Raw genomic sequence first — 20,156 nt, 5'->3', positions numbered from 1 at the left:
GGGGGTTGGATTAGTGATATGCGGCCAGAACTGGACTGGCTGGGTGGGGCTGCGGGGGGTGAGAGGCCTGATGGCAGTTTAGTGGAGATGAATAGACACATCCCGGGGCCTGGTACTGTCCAACGCTCTGTGTCAGGCACATTCCTGAAGGTGATACTAAATGTTCGCAACACTGGAGGGGTGAAAGGGAAATGGATTTCCGTGGGAACAAGGCTCAAGCGGAGCCAGCATACTGGGCAGGAATGGGGCACAGAGAACGTGAGCAGTGCAAGCCTGCATCTTGTCTCATATGGGCCTAATACAAAATGGAGTTGCAGGCATTCCTAGTTGCTAAGCACCTATTTCTATGTACTACGAGGCCCTGATGCGATAGCTATTGATGCAGATCACTCCCACTTGTAGGTTACATTGCCTCATATGGGTTATGCCTTACTTGAAGCGGCTAGGGGGTGAGATAGACTCATTTCCATCCCAACACTGCCTTAAGGAAATGATCTTCAAACTGGGGGCTGAAGGACGCCTGGGGGGTGGGGTGCGAAGCTCTTTAAAACAGAATTAGGGTGACTGTTTTTAATAGAAAATATATACGCTTTTGTGGCTTGTCGGGGAAGGGGGCCCGGAAACTATATTTTTACTCAAGGTGAATGGGGGGAGCTCAGCATAAAAAGGTTTGAAGACCACTGCCTTAAGGGAATAAGGTGACCTCCCACTTTCAAATAGTAAAGCAATCAACAGCACACGCAGGTCAGTAAACTCCTGCTACCGAGCTAGACCTCTGTTACACAAGGCTGCTGAAAAATCTGGAAAAGCAAGAAAATAGCTCCAAGCTCCACAACATCGAACGAGAATGAACTGGTCCCATTATTAGAGACAAAAAAACAATCATCATCATAAAAAGCATTCACCCCAGATCATAAACAATCAAAAGAATATGTTTAAATTAATGACAGTGATCACAACTAGACCTGGCAAGCATTCAATAAGTAAGTTATAACATTTACAGGCAAACTATCTTCAATTGACTGCTGAGATGCAATGGTTGGAAAAAACAAACCGCATTGAAGGGGCAATAAAAACCCTCCGGGAACCTCATCAACTTATATAGAGACTGGGACTTAAGTATAACTAGAACATGCCGTAATCTGTTTGAGTCCTTGAAAATTCCATTTGTATTTATAAATCATGTAGTGATTTGCCAAAAGTGTTCAACATAAACTAAAAGTAGATGGAGGAGAGCACGAGTCATGGAGGGAATTAGACGACCGTACCCCGGGCCCAAAGGCTGGCATAACTTCGCCCTACTGTGAACTTGGGTAAACAAGCTCCCTATACGTTCTTTAAAATAAATGCCGTAAAAGCAATACAACAGCTCTGCCTCACGGGTATAGCATCCGTAACTTCCAGCAGTGATAAAATAATATTTAAAAGCATTACAATACAAAATGACAGTATTTGAATGTTAGTTTGCTTTTCATGGGGGGTAGCTTTACAGAACCTCTTTAGGGGTGCTTTGAACTTGAACTTCAGAGTACATGTCCTGTACAAGTTTACATTACATAAATCTCAAACTGAAGCATATACTGTAAACAATTGTCTCCAGCTTGAACAAGGTGTGGGGCGGGAGGGTCATTTGAGGCTCTCCTTTAATGCAAATCTCTTTCAATTGCTGGACAATTCATGGATGCCACTTAGAGAGTGGCGTTTTTTTGTTTTTACTTGTTTTTAGCTGGCTAGTGTTCAATGAATAAAAGCAATGATCGGGCCACAAGCAATGTTAAGAGAAATAAAACAATTGTGGCATCTGTCCACTGTTGGTTGGAGAAGCCTTTTTTTCTCCCTTCTTAATGAGAGCTTGGATGGCCAATATCTGCAACCATTCTCTGTGCGCAGAAACACAACAGCAAAAATAATTTGGAGATTTTGTAAATTAAAGCCCAAAGCGCACTGTGCCACCAGAAGCAGGAAGGCAGGAATCAAAGAGCACATTCATCAGGGCATTTCAAGCATCCCCAGCCTGAGACTACACCGGGTGGTGTGTGGAGCACACACCATACCACACAGCAGCTCAAACAGTCTGCCACACACGTCAAAAGGTAGCCAGCCTTCATGCCAGCCGAACAAAACTGTGCCCCATGGCACCCTACTTAAATTGAGCAATATTGAAGATCAGTGAAAGTCGCACATGCTTTCCACATGCCACACACCAACAGTGCTCATACAAAGGAGATCTATGCCATGGGCGTATGTGCACCAGCATGCAGCTGTCTGGGCAACTTCTAGAGAATTACAAACATAGCGCCACCGTGCCCTTTGTATACAACAGACACATTCTCACAGGGGCTACGCAACACTACAATGTTCCGAAGCATACGAACAAGTCAAATCTTGAGTATCGCTAGGCCTGTGTGACACTTTGCTTCACATGAAAGCACTGGAATGATTTGCTTGTACCCACTGAAGGTGCGGTCATGTGTACAAATTGTATATGCACCGTACCGTACACAGAGCAACGTCGCGCACAAGGGCACCGCAAGCAGGTGTATAATGGACCACTTTAAAAAGTAAAAAAGAAACCAGGGATTTTGCAAAGGTTTGTTAAGTACATTAAGTGGCCGCCATTCAAGCCTGCACGGGCACCTAGGGACCAGGGAGGTTCTAAATACTCTTCCAAACCAGCAATCAAAATATATGTTAACATAGAACGGTGCTAGCAAGATAGCAATTCGGTTTTTCACTTTAACAACAAGATAAGCAGTGGCATTCAACCTTTGACACAAAGCCCTCGCTGAGAAAAATGTACCTGGCTTGGGCCCCCCTATACACATGCACTCCAAAATGTTTATCGGTTGCTAATGGTTATCGCGCGCTGGTGTAGAATGGTGGCCCAAATGGAGATGTGGGTGCCAAACACTAAATTCTTTCAAAATCATTGCTTTCAATAACTCAAATTAGATTAGAGGACAAATATTTGTCAACACACCATTCAGAATGTTTTGCTACTATACAGAGGACTTGACTAAAAGAAAGCAAATATTGCTGTCCTACAGTAACGTTTGACATGCAACTGATGTTACAATCTGTTTCTTAAGTACAACAACTTTGAGATTACCATCAATGCAGTCACTTGTCAGTTGGACAGTGGCATATTTCAGAACTAGTGTGAAGGATATACCTGCTTCCAGTAGCCAGCCTGTCACCATTGGGTTGAATTTTTGCAATAGCCAACCACAGGTTTTCTTCCACCTCCAGCTTTGACCGTTATTTACTCTTTAGGGCTGCAAGTGCTGAGAATCCAATCTCGCAAAAGGTACGAGCTGAGGAAAGGAACAGTACATTGACCGCACATTTGGATCAAGTTGGACATTCTGCAGACACATTTTGCCAAAATCCACAAAGACAATTTTTTTGAATTGGCTCTCCAATAGGTGGTCATTTTGAAGCTCCATTTGTTCCTCCTGGAGGTGTATTGGGAGGTGGGCCCCTATGTCTGCTAGGAAAGACTGAACCACCCAGTCATTGACATTGGAAGTGTTCTTCGGGAAAGTACTTTGAGACTGGCTCTGAGATGGTTTCCTGTTAGTTCAGCAACACATGAAAGATCATGCTCGTCTCAAGAGCATCTGCTAATAATGGAAACACATCAGTAATGCCAACATCAACCCTCCTCCTCCAAAGCTCCAGCTTCTTCTTGAATGCTGATATTTTTGCATTCAGAGAAAATATTATGTGGTTTATGTGCCGTGCAGGGTTGAGGTTTAAAAAAAAATGTAGATTTTCAAAGATGTCACCATGGTAAGCGAACAGTACAAGCCAGCATCTAAACTTTTGTCTGGTCTAAACGCAGGAGAAAGTCTCACTGAGTAAAACCTTTCCCCTGGAGAGCCGCCTGTCCGTGTGAAACAACAAAAATCACGTTCAGCTCCCATTTATGCACATTATGTGGCAAACAGATGGGCTCTTGTGGGGCGCATCTTAATAAAATGTACAATTTTTACAACAGAAGTCAGCACATCCTAGGTTCATTCCCCATATTGCACACAGGCAAACCTTCATGGTGTATCATGCAGTGTGTCCACAATATACATGGCGCTACTGCCAACACTTGCTTTTAACCCAGCTCTAGCATCACATATTGAAGGTGCACCATCCGTGCAGATACCAACACACGCCTCCCACTTTAAGCAGTGGGAACTTAGGAAGTAGTTAACAATGCCAAAGACTTCAGATGCAGTTGCTCTGCCCTGAATTGGTTTACAAAATAAGACATTCTCCAATATTTCTTTTCCATGGCAGTACCTCACGTAAGCAATCAAATTAACTTACTTTAAAATGTCAGTGGCCTCATCCAAGTGTAGGGTAAACTGATAGTTTCAAGCGTGATATTAGAGGACAGGTCTGTGATGCGGCAGAAAATTGTGGCGTCAGACAATAGGGATACTTTTGCATTTCTTTGCTCACCGTCACCAAGCATTACCCGGTTGACAGCGAGAATTCTCCGCAACTGTAAGAGGCTTTTTGTTTTTGCCCAGATAGTACGCAATATGAAGCTTCCAAAGCATTTGCAGGTACTGAGGCCTCATTTTTAACAATGTCCTTTTGCTTTTTTTATGCCGTGCAGCTGCAGTACAAAGAAACCTCTCGTCTTTTTTGCTTAATCGGCATGTTTTGTTTCCAGATGCGGCCTTAATTTTGTTGGCGTCAGGCTGTCATTTGCTAATGTAGCACCACAAACACACACTGCGACTTAACTTCTCCAGCAACTGCGATCCATGTGAACCCAAAGTCCTAACAAGAGACATCATATTTCCGTGTTTTTGCATTTCTTTTGTCTGTTTCCACCTCTCCTGCTTTTTTGTTTGAGATTCCTACCATCCTTGGGCACTAGTAAACGATCCGGTTCTAAGTGATATTCCTGCATTTTGAAGCCCAAACACAAAAAAAGAAAAAATGATTACACGTTTTCGTGTTGCCCTTAAAATCCGGAAATATTACATACTGCCCCCTTCTTGACCAACCCCACCCTCTCCCGCTCATTCACTCGTTAATCAGGGTGAAGTTTAAACCCCTGAACACCCGATTTTCCCACCCACCATCCCCTTCCTGCATCAACACAAGTATCCTCCCCACACATACCCACATAGACACATACACTCAGACACAGTCCAAAACTCACCTCTGTGACGACTCCGCTGGGGCTCACAGAGCCTGTTAGCCCCTAAACCCTCTCATGTGCGGCAGGGGTTTGACAAGTATGACAGTTCAATTTAGAAAGACTGCTTCCTATGAACGTGTAAAATGCATATTTGAACAACAATGTGTCCAGCATGTTGAATGCCTGCTTTCAACAGTGATACCCCCCCCCCCCCAACATCCCAGTGATGTTCATGGCCCATTGATTCCCTTGGTATCCCTTTCAGGACAGAAAACAAACAGGATGAGCAACCAGACCCAGCAAATTTGCGAGTGACGGCTGGGGAAAATAGCACAGCGAAGATTAGGTCACCGAGCACCCAGCTTCCCTTGGCGAAGCTGGGGGCTCGGTAAATAAAGACTGGTCATGGCGGAGGCAGGTCTGGTCCCGAGATACGGCCGGACATCTGTTGCTGGATCTCGGACCCGGTCAGAGCCGGCCCATTTACCAGAGGGATGACGAGGTACAGGGGCAGCCAAAGCAGGGGGACCGGTGTATGATATCCAGCTCCCCGACGGCAGATTGCAATCTGCCGTGGGGGGCTCCAGCAATCTGCCGTGGGGGAGCCGGATATCATAGAACACTGGCAATGCATGCTTCCGTACCTGCTTGCCTCCTCTCCCCAGTGTCCCCCCCCAACGTGGGTGCACAGAGGGAGAGGGGCGCAGGAGGACCAGCATTGCAGTGATCCAGCCCCCCTGCTCGTGTCCTCTGCCCAAAGGCCCACATTTGTGGGCCCACAGGAGGAGATGGGAGCAGAGGGACCGGGAAAGGCCTGAAACGCTCGCTTCTCGGTTCTCCAACCATGGTGTCAGGTGGGGGGGCAAGAACCGGCATTCCTTCCTGGGCAAGAAGACGCTGGTGGCACCAACAGGAAGCAACCCAGCATCCTGGACATGCGATCCAAATGCAGGAAAGCGCATGTCCAGGCTGCGTTTATTTCCTGTTTCGTGGCTACACCCCCCCATCACGCCGCACTGACTGAGAGCATGTGCACGGGGGGCAGTGGCTCGCCATACACAGTTAAGTGAAGCAAACATTTTAAAAAGTGTTTCTCTTTTCTCACCCACAGGGAGGGGCGCCTACAGTATGGCTAGTTTTAAGGCAAAATCGTCAATTGTTATCTTGCTGGCAAGGCTACGTAGAAGTCCATAGTATACATGAACATGCAGGCATCTAGTCAGTCTGGCCCGTACAGCTCCATGCACTGCCAGGCAGCACTGAGCGGTAAAGTGAGGCACATCTCGCAGCAACGTTCAAATCAGAACACCTCACCTGTCATGATTCGCCGTTTCCGCCCCTTTTGGACTTCATGGTCCATTTTGCACCGCAATGTTGGATCTGCTATCCTCCCAACATGGCCGACGCGTTTACGCAAGACCCGTTGCTTCCTAGAAAACAGACACGCCCCCGCGGCTCTGCGCATCTCAACGCTACCCTTCTGAGTTCTAAGCAAGTTTGCTCGTAGCTACCTCCCTCTTGGTGCTGCTCTTACGCTTCCGCCGGAGGGCTGTTTGTTTCTCTTCCTTCCCGGACTCCTGCCCAGTCCTTCCGTGCTCGCTGTCAGACCCCTACACTCTGCGAGTATTGCAAATCCCTTCCTGGTTCCAAGTTGCATCCCGGACATTGACTGCCCCATCTCTTACCTTCCTGGAATCCTGTACTCCTATCATCTCCCCGAGGCTGGTCGGGGTCCTCAAACTGGAAGCGGAGGATACCCGGCCTTACTTGTACAAGTCCCGGACGTCCAGAAACAAAGAAAGATCTCCAAAGAAGAAAACAACAAAGGACAAACGGGTGAGACAAGGGGCAGGGTGTGACAGTTTGAGATGCCAAAGACTTGATACGGAATTCAACATGGAGGCTGCTGAACCAGGACCTCATGAGAGGAATGCAATAACTGACAACAAAGGTTCAAAACCTCAAAGCTGCAAATGCAGCACTAAAACAACTTGTGCTATTCAGAGACTCGGCATTCCAGGAAAGTGCCCTGTTAGGGGGCATAGTGGACAAATATGACTGTTCCTCCAAAACACTGCGTTCTTTCCTCGATTCTTGTCTGGTGCATTTCATATTTAAACCCTACTATTTTTCTACGCCCAAGGACAAGGTGGGATTTATAATCTCTCTGGTAATGTTTTAGCCTGGGCAACTCCATTGGTGAATGCAGCAGACCCGTTCCTGGACAATTATGAAGGATTTGTGGAAGCCTTCAAAACCATGTTTGACCGCCCTGAACAAGTTTACAGTGCCCAGGAAAAGCTCCTGGAGTTGCAACAAGGGAACCAAGACATGCTGTCTTATGTAACACGTTCCAAGCAATTGGCTAAAGAGGCCGATTGGTCTCAGGAGGCAAGTTTTACCCTGTTTCGGAGAGGGTTAAATGATGAAATCAAGGACGAACTGGCTAGAGTAGCTCGTCCAAGTTCTTTCCAGGCTTTAATAGATTTGTCTCTACAAATCGACTTCCCAATCCAGGAGATAAAAGGCAGAGAAAAGAAAGACAAGAACTGTTCCACCAAAGGTTTCCGTGGATTACCCTAGCCCTAAGGAAACAACCACTCCGCACTCTCCTGATCCAGAACCTATGCAACTAAGCTCTTTGCGAGGTCCGATTTCTTCACAAGAAAAGATTTGTAGGATCAATACTGGACTCTGTATGTATTGTGCTTCTGATAAACATCTTGTAAGAAATTGTCCTATAGCTCCACCCAGGCGTTCGGGAAACGCCAGCTCCCGATCTTGAGCGGAGCCCAGCTTCGGGAGAAAGATACTTGCTCCACTTCTGCTCCTTCCTTGAATTGTCCCTGACTAAATACCTTGGTGGTTCTGCAAACATTCTTGTCTTCCGCCAATAAGGAGACATTTTCCATCCTGGCCCTAGTGGATTGCAGTGCCATGGGGATATTCTTGGACCACGAATGGGTCTTAAAGCACAACATTCCTCGAGAATCCAAAGAAACAATTCAAGGTGTCGAAGGGATTGACTGGGAACCACCGTCTTCAGGACCCATAACCCAGCAAACCACGGAATTGTTGCTCTCAATAAACAACCATCAGGAGATGCTTTGTTTTGAGGCAGCAGGCTACCCCATGGTTCTGGGCATGCCCTGGCTTCAAAAACACAACCCTTATATCAACTGGGCGGCCGGATCTCTATTTCTAGGCTCCGAATTCTGCTTGTCTCATTGTTTATCCCAGAACGTGGTGCAGACCATATCTATGGAACCCCGGATCCCTGAACAACCATCTATATGTGTTTCCAACATTACCCAATTACCTGAGATCTACCAACAATACTCAGATGCGTTTTCAACAGCCATTGTCCAATCATTACCACCCCATCGACCAGAGGATTGCGCAATCGATACTGAAGACTCTGTAGTGATACCATTTGGGAGAATGTTTATTCTTTCCGAACCAGAGAAAACAGCACTACAGGAATACCTGGACACCAATCTCGCCAATGGAACCATTCGTCATTCTAAATCTTCAGCCGGTGCCTCTTTGTTCTTTGTGCCCAAGAAGGACACTAAGGAACTCCGGCCCTGCCTGGACTACCGGGGCCTTAACCAATGCACCCTTAAAGATAGTTATCCTCTGCCACTCATTTCCGACATATTGGAAGCTGTTCGAGGTGCTGTAATCTTTACTAAATTCGACTTATTGGGCGCTTACCATATCATTCGTATAAAGGAAGGTGATGAGTGGAAGACCACCTTCAGGACGCCCGTCGGTCATTTTGAATACCTGGTTATGCCATTCGGCCTTGCCAACGCCCCTGCGGTTTTTCAGCGCTTCATGGACAGTCTTTTCAGATATGCTGTTTCTCTTTGTCATTGTATACTTGGATGACATATTGATCTATTCCAACGATCCCCAAGTACATCAGAAACACGTGACCTTGGTTTTACAACGACTACGAGAGAATAAGCTCCTGGCTAAACCAGAAAAATGCATATTTCATGGCCAAACCGTTCATTACCTAGGATTCGTTCTGAGTTCCAAAGGAATAAAAATGGATTCCGCTAAGGTCGACTCTATTCTTTCATGGCCAGCCCCTACAACAGTCAAACAGATTCAATCCTTCCTGGGACTTGCACATTTTTACAGGAAATTAATTCCAACATTCTCCGACATTGTACATCCTATAGTTGCATTTTTAAAGAAAGACATTCCCTTCAATTGGTCTGATGCTCAAGAGACAGCCTTTCAGGACCTAAAACAAAAATTTACTCAAGTTCCCGTCCTGGCTCAACCTGAGATCAATAAACCGTTCCTGGTAGAAACTGATGCCTCAGATTAAGCAATGGGGGCTGTGTTAAAACAAGAAGCCGAGGACAAGGTGGAACATCCCATCGCTTACCTATCCCGAACACGAACTCCCAGCGAGACCCATTACTCAGTCCTGGAGAAAGAATTGCTCACCATCTGACAGGCCTTTACTGAGTGGCGTCATTTACTTCTGGGAGCTTAATTCTCTCTACAAGTGCGAACCGATCACAGAAACCTGCAGATCCTGCAATCCCTGGAGTGCAGGAACAGTCGTAAAGCTTGTTGGGCCTTTTATTTTGCCCAGTATTAGTTCTGCATACATCACGTCCCTGGAACTAGCAACATAATTGCTGATGCCTTATCCAGATGCACCGATTACGAGCCAGTTGAGGCATGTGCCTTTCCGAAAATGTTTCCCAACACAGTTTTCGTGGCCCAGGCCAATTCCTTATTATAAAATGTCCGTGCCAAAACACCACTTTCTGATCTCTGGAAGGATTACATCAAGGCCAACCAATGGACCTTAGTCGCTAAACATGGTTACCTTTTTAAAGACAAGAGATTGGTGATACCCACGCAAAAACTGAGAACCAAGATTATAAACCTCTGTCATGATACCTTCAATTCCGGGCATCGAGGTATTACACCGAGGTATTATTCAGAGACAATTTTGGTGGCCTAAAATGATCAACGGAGTAAAGGCATATGTCCAAGCCTGCGCTGTCTGCAGTCAGAATAAGTGCGATAATAGAAAACCTGCAGGTCTTCTCCACCAACCTACATTGCCAGAGCATCCTTGGGAAATAATTGCCACCGATTTCATCGTGGAATTACCTCCTTCCATGGGCTTCATTACCATTATGGTTACCATCGATCTATTCACCCATATGGCTCACTTTACCCCCTTCAGCACAAGAGATGGCAGGAATATTTTTAAGTCACATCTTTAGACTGCATGGTCTCCCTTCCAAGATAATTTCAGACCGTGGGCATCAGTACATCTCCCAATTCTGAAAGCACCTGTGTCAAATGTTAGGTATTCAACGTGCCTTGTCTTCTGGATACCATCCTCAGACCAATGGGATAACATAACGAGTTAATCAGACCCTAGAACAGTATTTGCAGTGCTTTGCAGCCAAGGTCCAGGATGATTAGTCGGTTTTAATTCCAGTTGCTGAATTCGCCTATAACAACCACTCTGCTATCAAGACGAGCCCCTTCTTCTGCAGTCAAGGATTCCATCCATCTGTCCTGCCAACAATCCTACCTCATTCCACCCGGTTCCTTTGGTCAATTCCTGGATTGAACGTCTGGTCACTGTACATAAGGATGTTAAATACCATTTGGAAAAGGCAAGAATGGATGTCAAAAGACATGCTGATACTAAACGGAGACCCAGTCCGTGTATGGAATTGGTGACAAGTCTGGCTTTCCTCTAAATTCTTGCCTCAACATCTGCGACCTAATAAACTGGCTCCCAAATTCTATGGGCCTTTTTCTATCAAGGAGGTCATCAACCCAGTGGCGTATCGACTTCAGTTACCAGAATCCTGAAGAAGATTCATCCCGTTTTTCACACTTCGTTGCTCAAACTCTATGTTCAATCCACCAGATCAGCTAATCGACCTAACCCTGTGCTCGTCAACGATCAGATGGAATTTGAGGTTTCAGGATATGTCATTCCAGATATAGAAGAGGTTGACTACAGTACTTAGTGGAATGGAAAGGATATCCCCCCCAGCGAACAAACCTGGGATCCAGTCTCCAACATGAATTCCCCCCATTTAGTACAGAGATTCCATCTAACTCATCCAGGTAAACCCGGTGGATCGGGGTTTAAGAGGGGGCATGCTGTCATGGTTCACCGTTTCCGCCCCTTTTGGACTTCATGTCCATTGTGCACCACAACGTTGGATCTGCTCTCCGCCTAACATGGCCGATGCCTCAGAAACGCTGAAGTCTCGCGTTTACGCAAGACCCGTTGCTTCCTAGAAAACAGGTACGCCCCCACTGCTCTGCGCTTCTCACCGCTACCCTTCCGAGTTCTCGGCAAGTGTGCTCGTAGCTACCTCCCTCCTTTCTGTGCTCCTTCTCTGATATTTTCGGCTTCCTATTCCTTTCTGGTGTTCTAGGTGCTGCCCTTAAGCTTCCACGGGTGGGCTGTTTGTTTCTCTTCCTTCCCGGACCCCTGTCCAATCCTTCCGTGCTCACTGTCAAACTCCTATACTCTGCGAGTATTGCGAATACCTTCCTGGTTCCAAGTTCCATCCCGGACATTGACTGCCCCATCTCTTACCTTCCTGGAATCCTGTACTCCTATCATCTCCCCAAGGCTAGTCGCGGTCCTCACACTGGACGCGAAGGATACCCGCCCTTACCTGTACAAGTGCCGGACGTCCAGGAACAAAGAAAGATCTCCAAAGAAGAAAACAACAAAGGCCAAACAAGTGAGACAAGGGGCAGAGTGTGACATCACCTTGTTAAGGCAGTACAGTGTGTTGTGGGCGTTCATGTTTTCCCGGCACCCCCGTGAGCCCCTCCCCACACACAGACTCTCAGAGCACACGTGAGTATGGTTTGGGCTCCCTGCCCCCTTTATTTATACGGCACGTGGAGGAGTGCAACGTTACTCCACAGCATGCATGCACCCTTAAAGGGGCGGCAACACACTCCTCCTTTTTCATGGCAAATGAAGAACAGAGGTCAACTACACACATGATATAAGAACACACTGCACACAATGAAGCAGACCACTTTAATCACAGCCACCTCACTCTCAGGACCCAATTTCAGTCCAGGGCGTGCTCCCACCAGTTCAGGGGTCCAGAACATAGTCACTCAGATGGGTAGGGCCCCCCTCCCAACCCTCTGGGGGTACCTCCTGCCCGCCTCCCAGATCGGGCCCTCCTCACCTGAGCTCCTCCGAGCCGGGGAGCTTGGTGGATGGGCCAGGCCATGGCCCTCGTCCGGTACATCGTTCACGTCCCTCCTCTGCAACGCCTCCAACCTGGCTTCTCCAGGTTTCTTGAAGAAACTGGCGTTGCGGGTGACAGAGACAGTCGCAACCGACGCCGTTACCATAGAGCCGTGCACCGCCACCACGTCCAGCAGACCAGGCTCGTAAGTCAAAGATAGCTTCTTGAATAGTACTTCATTGCTGGGGACAAACTGCTGGGGGACGGATTCCTTGTCTGATATTCTCCTGCTCAGTCCGGATTCTCCTCTCCCTTTCCACCTGCTCAGTGTTGATGACCACTGGATCTCTTTTTCCTACTTCCAGGATGAGGCCCCCGGACACTGCTTGAACATTGCCTCAGCCGGAGCCATCCCCCGCGGATGTGTGTGGAGTTATGTTATAGGTACTTACATAGCGCACCGTCACCAACGGAATTGGTCCCCAGGCGCTCTGGTGGATCTGTAAACTGGAAGGTGGGATGGGTTAGTAAGGTGAAGACGGAGTAGGATAGAGAGAGGAGTGGTGTACTGTTGGCAGCTTCAACTCGGTAGACAACGGGTGCTGAGCTTTAGTGCAAATATTGGATCGGTGTCAGTCCGCGTGCTCTGTCGGTGCGGTTTAGGTGTTGTTGTGGTGAAGTGCGTGCAGCTTGTTGTGCGAGAGATGGTTGTGCGAGTTCTTTGTGAGATAAGTATGCAGGGAGTTTGAGCTTATATCGGTTAGTGGGTTATATTACATTTAACATGCTAACATTCACAGTTCTGTCTAAGTGTAGTACTTGCTGATCTGAGTGTGGCACTCGCTAGTCTTCACAATAATTATCTAGATACGGCACAGGCTATTTTTCTCAATTCTGATGAGGGACATGCTAACATCCAAGTTCCATCTAGGTGTGGCATATGCTAACATTCACAATCCTATCTAGTGGCCCGGTACTCGCCTAAGAACTGGTACAGGGCCCTCTGCAGACTGTGCCCCTGGCCATGAGCAATGTGGAAGACCTTGTTTAGTGTTCTCATAAAATCGATCTGCCTCACCTTTTGCCCGAGGCCACAGATGTGTGATCTTTGCGATGATGGACCCCATACTCCTCCATCAACTGGGTGAAGCCATCCCCTTGGAAAGGCGGACCATTGTCCGAGCACAGTACCTGGGGCAGGCAGTAAGTGGCAAAGATTTTCTCCATCGCGATAGCAACGTTCTTGAAGGACACTGACTCGAACTCCAACTCCGGATACCTGGACCATTCATCCACAACCACGAGGAGTGTGTGTGTACCGGCCCGTGGATACGAAGTTAGCGTAGACGATCTCCCAGGGCTTGGTGCCTCGCTGATGGTTTCGATGATGGGTTCCCTCTGAGCCGGGGACACCGCCTGGCACCACACACAAGCCGCCACAAACTCCTCAACCCGCCTTTCCAGATCTGGAAAACCACACCTTCTATCGCACACGTGCCTTGGTTTTGGCTGTACCTTGATGCCCTTGGTGATCCAGCTCAATCACCTGCGTGAACTTGACATGCGGGATCACAATACGGTCACCTCTGAGCAACAGTCCTGACTCGGAGAATGCCAGCTCATCCTTAACCCTCCATAGCTGTTCAAGCGCTGACTTTGCTTCATGGGACCTCAGAGCCAGTGTCTACACTACAGACTTCCATGAGCCCTGTTGGAGAGCCGCCTTCAGAATGGTAAAACACTTGTCCTCCGCTGCCGCCTGCTCCTGGATCAACACAGAGTTTGAGTTGCTGCCTCTACGACGAGCCTGACATGTTCAATCGCCTCCTCCTGGACAGATAATCGGCTGCATTGTTGTTGCCCGGCCGATATACCAGGGATATACCATACTCCAGCAGGGCCAGCATCCATCTCTCAATCCTTGCCGAGGGTTTAGAGGACGACCCCACCAGTATGGGCAGGAGGGGCTTGTGATCTGTGACCACCGTCACCAGTCTTTCCAGGACATAAAGACGTAAGTGACGACATCCCCACAGGACCGCAAAGGAATCACTCTCAATTTGAGAGTACCTTTGCTCTGTCTCCGACAACGCCTTGTTGGCATAAGCGACCAGCCGGACCCCTAAGTTAGCATCAGTCTGGGTGAGCGCTGCACCCAGGCCGAACGGGCTAGCATCAACCACGATTTCCTATTGAAGGGATGGGTCAAAGAACGCCATGGTGTCCTCTGCTGTCAAAGCCCTATTGACGTCTTCAAAAGCGGATTGCTCCAAGGGCCCCCCACTGCCAGTGACATCTATTTTGGTCAGAGCCCGCAGTGGCTCTGACCGGGACGCAAGGTTCTTGATGAACCGGCCACAATATGTGACCATTCCCAAAAAGCTCCCGACTTCCGACACGTTCTCTGGGAGTCGTGCCTCCACAATATCCTTTACCTTCCGAGGATCGGGTGACACCTCCTTCCTTGAACATAAAGCCAAAGAACTCAATCTTAGTCTTCAGGAATTCACACTTGTCCCTGTGTAGTGTCTACCCCAGGGATTGAAGTGGCTCGAGTGTCCTAGCCAGCCTGCCCAAGTGTTCCGCCTCCGACCGTGCAAACACCAAGATGTCATTGCTTATGTTTAACACTCCCTCCAAGTCAGCAAGGACACTGCAGATGACGTTCTGGAAACCCTCAGCCGCAGATAACACACCAAAGCTCAGGGGCTTGTAGCGGTAGAGGCCGCGGTGGGTGGTAAATGTCGTTAGGTACCGCGACTCGGGGTGCAGCACCACCTGATGGTACCCGGCCCTCAAGTACAGTTTAGAAAAGAACCGGGCTCCTTGTAACTCAGCGATGATGTCGTTTATGGTGGAGGTAAAATGGTGCTCCCTTTTGATGGCTTTGGGAGCTGCATGTCCACACATATGCGCACCGAGTCTGGCAGCTTGGGTTTCCTGGCGATGATGATAGGAGAAACCCAGGTTGTCGGACCCTCCTCCTTTTCAATGACGTCCAACTCGACTAAGCTGTCCAGTTCTTCATCAACCAAGTCCTGCAGATGGAACAGGACCCGGCAATGCTTCAAAGCGATTGGCTGATCACACTAATCAATGTGGAGCCTCACCTGATCACCTGCCATGCGGCCGATGCCTCAAACAGCACACTGTACTTCACAAGAAGCTCCTGCACATCCTCCACATAGACGGAGTAGGCAAAACTCACTATGCCGAGTGCCCCTGCAGCCGCACAGCTCAGCAAGGCTTTACTGCCGACCATCGTGACATAGAAGCGTGCCCTGATGGACGACCCTCTGTGCCCTACGTTGGCCACAAACGCCCCATCCAGCGGGATAGGTCATTCACCTCCAAACGTAAAGATACATGCTTTAGGAATCTGTGCTTTGGCGGACATTCCATGGCATAATTTTGTCCCCGCGCCATGACATTCACAGATGCCCCTGTGCCGACCAGCACCGGGACTGTAGACTCGTCCACCTGTACCGGACACTGTGCCTGTGTCCTGTTTTTGGGCCGCAGAGTGCTAACACTTAAAAAAAATACATTCTCCTCCTCCTCTTCCTCATCATTGTCCTCCGGAGGGGCTCCCTCATCGCCTTGATCTACCTGGGCGACGTTAAGCGGGTGCTGTTGCCTGAAACCTGCTCCAACTGGTCCCCTTGGGACTACCATTGGCACTGAAGCTCTGCACATCCGGGCATGGTGATCTAATGCCCTGCATCGGCCACATGACTTCCCTTGTGCTGGGCATTCTGCGGGGTGAGGGAGGTCATGCCCACACTTCATGCAGGAATCCATCGTTCTTGTGCTACGATCATGTTGTTGCCACTGGACGTCTCACGCCTCTGCCCCCTTGGCCACGGCCTACTGCGCACACCTCCTTTATCTTCCCTAGGCGTAGCACAGCCTCCATTCTGTATGCTCTCACCTCGGACACCTCCTCGTAGTGCCCAAGTTCCAAGAAGTAAGGCAGTGTGATCCCCGGTTCATGCAACACCTGTCTGCACAGCTTACCCGACGAGCACCCTTATATCAATTGGTTGCGGATAATCGTGTTCGCATTGTCCCAAGCACATGGCAGAGACAATTGGCGCAACCTGCCGTAAAAGTTGTCCAATGATTCGTCATCTTTCTGGCGGCCACAGCACATCACGAAATGTTCATGGTCAGCATTCGCAAGTGGCATGAAGTACCCCCTTAATATGGTCTTGGCTGCATCATAGGTGGCATTGGGAGGCTGCAGAGACTGAAATACCTCATGGACTGCTGCCCCTGCGGAACACAAAAGTGTCACCACCTTGTTGTTATAGTTGGTTTCACCTGTGGCTCGGAATACATGTTCAGCCTGTCCATCCACATCTTCCATCTCTGCCCCAGACTGGATGGGGCACCCGAGATTTTAAATTCAGGCATTGACCTAAGTGCCCCTTGCTGTCTCATCACGAGCGGTGCTTGGAGCACAGGAGGTGCTCCTGCACCTCATCCGGCGTCCTGCATAGCAGCAAGCGCAAAGGCACCCCACCCGAACCAAACAGGGCCGCAACTCACTGACCTGCACACAGATGGTCAGGCACTGCTCCTCAAATCTTCTGATGACTCCACCACCATTCAAACAGCCCCAAAATACCCCTCCAGGCACCTCTTGGAAATGTCCAAAACGTGAAAAATAGGGCACCAGGACATCCTAGTCCAACAGAGTTCAGATGAGGCAGAGATTGCAGACAAGGGACTTCCTTGCCACTCTAGCGGCTCCAGAAATGGAGTAGATAGGGCCTGGTGGATCAGACAAAGGAATTGTAGGCCTCCCCCAGCTCCTCACCTCATACTCGACACAAAAATGTTGAAAACACATAAAAATGCACAGAATGCATAGCATCAGCTGTTCCCGTCAAGGGTTCCAAAAATTATGCTCGGATTGCGCACAGGCACTCTAGGATAGGGCCGCAATCTTCACGAACATATATGTAAAATAGCGGCCCCACCGCATGGTTATCTCCGTAACATTCAGGATCGGAGAAACATTAAAAAAAAAAAATTCCCTGCCTGTCCCAAGGTCGATATTCCACTCCGTCGCCACTGTTGTGGGTGTTCGTGTTGTCCAGACACCCCTGTGAGCCCCCCCCCCCCCAACACAAAAGACTCTCAGAGCACACACGAGTATGGTTTGTCTCCCCGGTCGCTCTGCAGCAGCCTGGAACGCTGACTTTATTTATATGCCATGTGGCGCAGTGCACCATCACTCCGCCGCGTGCACGTGCCCTGAAAAGGGCAGCACCACACAGTGTTACAGAAATGATGCCAAGGAAACTTCATGCCGTAGTGCTCTCATCCCCCGCTGTCGCGCCCGCTGCTCCTCATCCAGAGCCTGGGGCTGCCGTCGCACTCATCCCCCGCTCCGGTATATATGGGATCGACATGGGGCTTAATTTCCAACTGGGTGAATTCATATCTGTAAAACAGTGAAACGCCCTGTTGCGCAGATAAGGGTGAAGAATGATGGCGTATACACTGTAGAGTTTTGTGGAAAGCCCGTATTGCAAGCCCGTGAATACGGCAAAAAGCCACTGCAATTTGGATGTGGAAAACATGCAAGTACCAGACATGCCAACCCTCCCCATTTAGGCGGGAGACTAACGATTTACAGTGAAAAATACTGCTATTTTTCACATTCTCCCGCCTGAAATTATTTTTTGCCCAATGCATTCCTATGGGGGCATTGTTGTCTCCCGATTTCTCTGAAGAATTCTCCCTCCCAGGTGCCTCGGAACGTTGGCATGTATGAAGTACGCTTACGCAAACAATAAATCCGACTTGCTGGCAGCCGAATTTGGAAAAAACATCTACCCTGAAATCCCATCGGCGTGTTCGGCTTGCCCGTATATCCGTTCTGTTTGAGGGAGCAGGTGATGGGGCATAATGCTTCCAATGTTGCTGCAACCAAAATTAAAATACGAAAAACAAACCCATAGTCACCTAAATATACGTGGCACTTCGAAACACTTCCGCGATATAAGCGCCTTATAAATACACAATACAAAATAAATACCTGCCCGTGCACTGCACGGAGCGATCCTACCTCCATGATTCTCTACCTAAGCACGCTCGTACGTGAACGTCACGACTACTTAACGGCATTTCAGAAATACGTGAACTACTTCATAACTCCTGAAAGGCATTTTAGAAAGTGTCGGCACACTTTTAAACAAACACACAATGTTGTCGCGTCTCATAGGGACTTTAAATATGTGTGTTTCAATTGATAACGAAAGCAACATAAGGCTACCCTTTTGGAAATGCTACTTTTCAGTTTCCAGGCAGCAGCAGGTGAGTGAATGCGATCCAGCTCTCATAGTGAATTGTATATGCATTTCTTTTAGCATCCATTAACTTAGACGTCCTCACCCCTTTGTTCTTATATTGGTATGAGGAGCCCTTTTGCAATCTCTAGAAATGCACTTTTAAGATCAGCTGCAGCCGAAGCTGTAATTCGTTGTATTATACTTATCATATGTTGAAATTACAAATTGTAAGTACATAACTTTCTAAAAATCTGCTTTTGAAATTACACAGGGCAGCCTGTTGTTGGTATCGCAGACACAATAGCTGCTGCGAAGCTCATTTGCGGTACAGTTCGGGCTCTTGGATGCTCGCAGACGTAGTAACTGCTTTGCAGCTACTACACAGCCCGTGATCTGGTGTTGTATGTATCTGTATAATATATACATACACTCAAACGCATACATATACCACCTGCGCCGGCTGACGTGTACTGTCTCCAGTTCCTGGCTTAAAGTGCTATATAAATTCAATAAACATAAACAAAATAGACATACTCTGAAAGTAATTTTTCCCCAGGGCTAATGGCACCAGATGCGGTACTTCTGCAGACACAGAAACAACACCCCAATGAATATCTGCAGACACTACCTTCTCTATGCTAATGGTAAATGCCAAATAAAATCTGTAGACACTGCTTCTCTAGTGCTAATGGTATTCCTTTGGCTGGAGCGAATGAGTGCAGACACAATACCTGCTCTGGAGCTAATGATTTCCGATACAGTACGTACCTGATCATCAGCTATATCTGACAATACCTGGCCTAGGGCAAATCATTACAGACACAGTGCCGGATCTGCGATACCGATCTCAGACACAGTACCTGCCCTGGAACTAATGACGTATGATACAGTCACAAATGACAGAATACCTGAATGATGGCATGCACAGTACATACTCTGGTTCTAACGATTCCAGTCACAGGATCTGCTCTGGAGCTAATGGTGTTTAACACAATACCTGCTCATGAGCACATCTGTGGTTAATGACTGCAGAAACAGTAACAACCCCATGCATCCTTTACTTCTCGTGTGTCCTTTCCCATTGCTAATTCCCCTCTGACACCTCCAACCACACTCTCTGAAATGAACGTACAGCAGGGGTGTTGCTAGGTCTGGAAAAGATCCGGGCTGCACTAATGTCGAGACTTGGGGCTAGCTAGTCTTTTGGTCGTAGCTCCCGAGCTTCTATCCGGGGCTACCAACTAAGCCCCCTAGCAACGCCTCTGACGTACAGCGTAAAGAAGTGATCAGTAGCGATAAACCATCATGCCACGAGTTTCAAAACGTGTTTGGTGCAACTGATGGGATGCTCATTCACTTCGTTTGCACCAAAAAGTTGGTGAACCGTGCACAAAGGACATTTAAATGTGTGCATCATAGTTGTGCACATTAGGGTTCTCTTTTACCCCCAAATTAAATGCACAACTGCGCAAG

At 48.1% G+C, this 20,156-nt stretch overlaps 1 protein-coding gene and 1 long non-coding RNA gene across 6 annotated transcripts in view; one reads left to right on the top strand and one right to left on the bottom strand.

Moving 5' to 3' along the window:
- LOC138492361 (uncharacterized) overlaps positions 1-18,509 on the bottom strand; it is a 49,089-nt gene extending 30,580 nt beyond the window's left edge. The window contains exon 1 of one of the 2 annotated variants that reach the window (XR_011276190.1): positions 18,431-18,509. This is a non-coding gene — a long non-coding RNA (uncharacterized lncRNA). The remainder of the gene's footprint in view (positions 1-18,430) is intronic. The other variant, XR_011276189.1, reaches the window with a different exon arrangement.
- USP30 (ubiquitin specific peptidase 30) overlaps positions 1-20,156 on the top strand; it is a 1,160,327-nt gene that overhangs the window by 249,700 nt on the left and 890,471 nt on the right. For 2 of the 4 annotated variants that reach the window (XM_069619451.1, XM_069619449.1), the window contains exon 1: positions 18,635-18,708. The exons of the other annotated variants lie outside the window; for them this stretch is intronic. The gene's annotated coding sequence lies outside the window, so the exon portion shown is untranslated. Of the gene's footprint in view, positions 1-18,634; positions 18,709-20,156 lie in introns of those variants that run through there. 4 annotated transcript variants of the gene reach the window in all.

Source organism: Ambystoma mexicanum, chromosome 10, assembly GCF_040938575.1.
Source record: "Ambystoma mexicanum isolate Mex_15411 chromosome 10, UKY_AmexF1_1, whole genome shotgun sequence".
Taxonomy (NCBI): domain Eukaryota; kingdom Metazoa; phylum Chordata; class Amphibia; order Caudata; family Ambystomatidae; genus Ambystoma; species Ambystoma mexicanum.
This window is presented reverse-complemented; position numbering and strand designations above follow the sequence as displayed.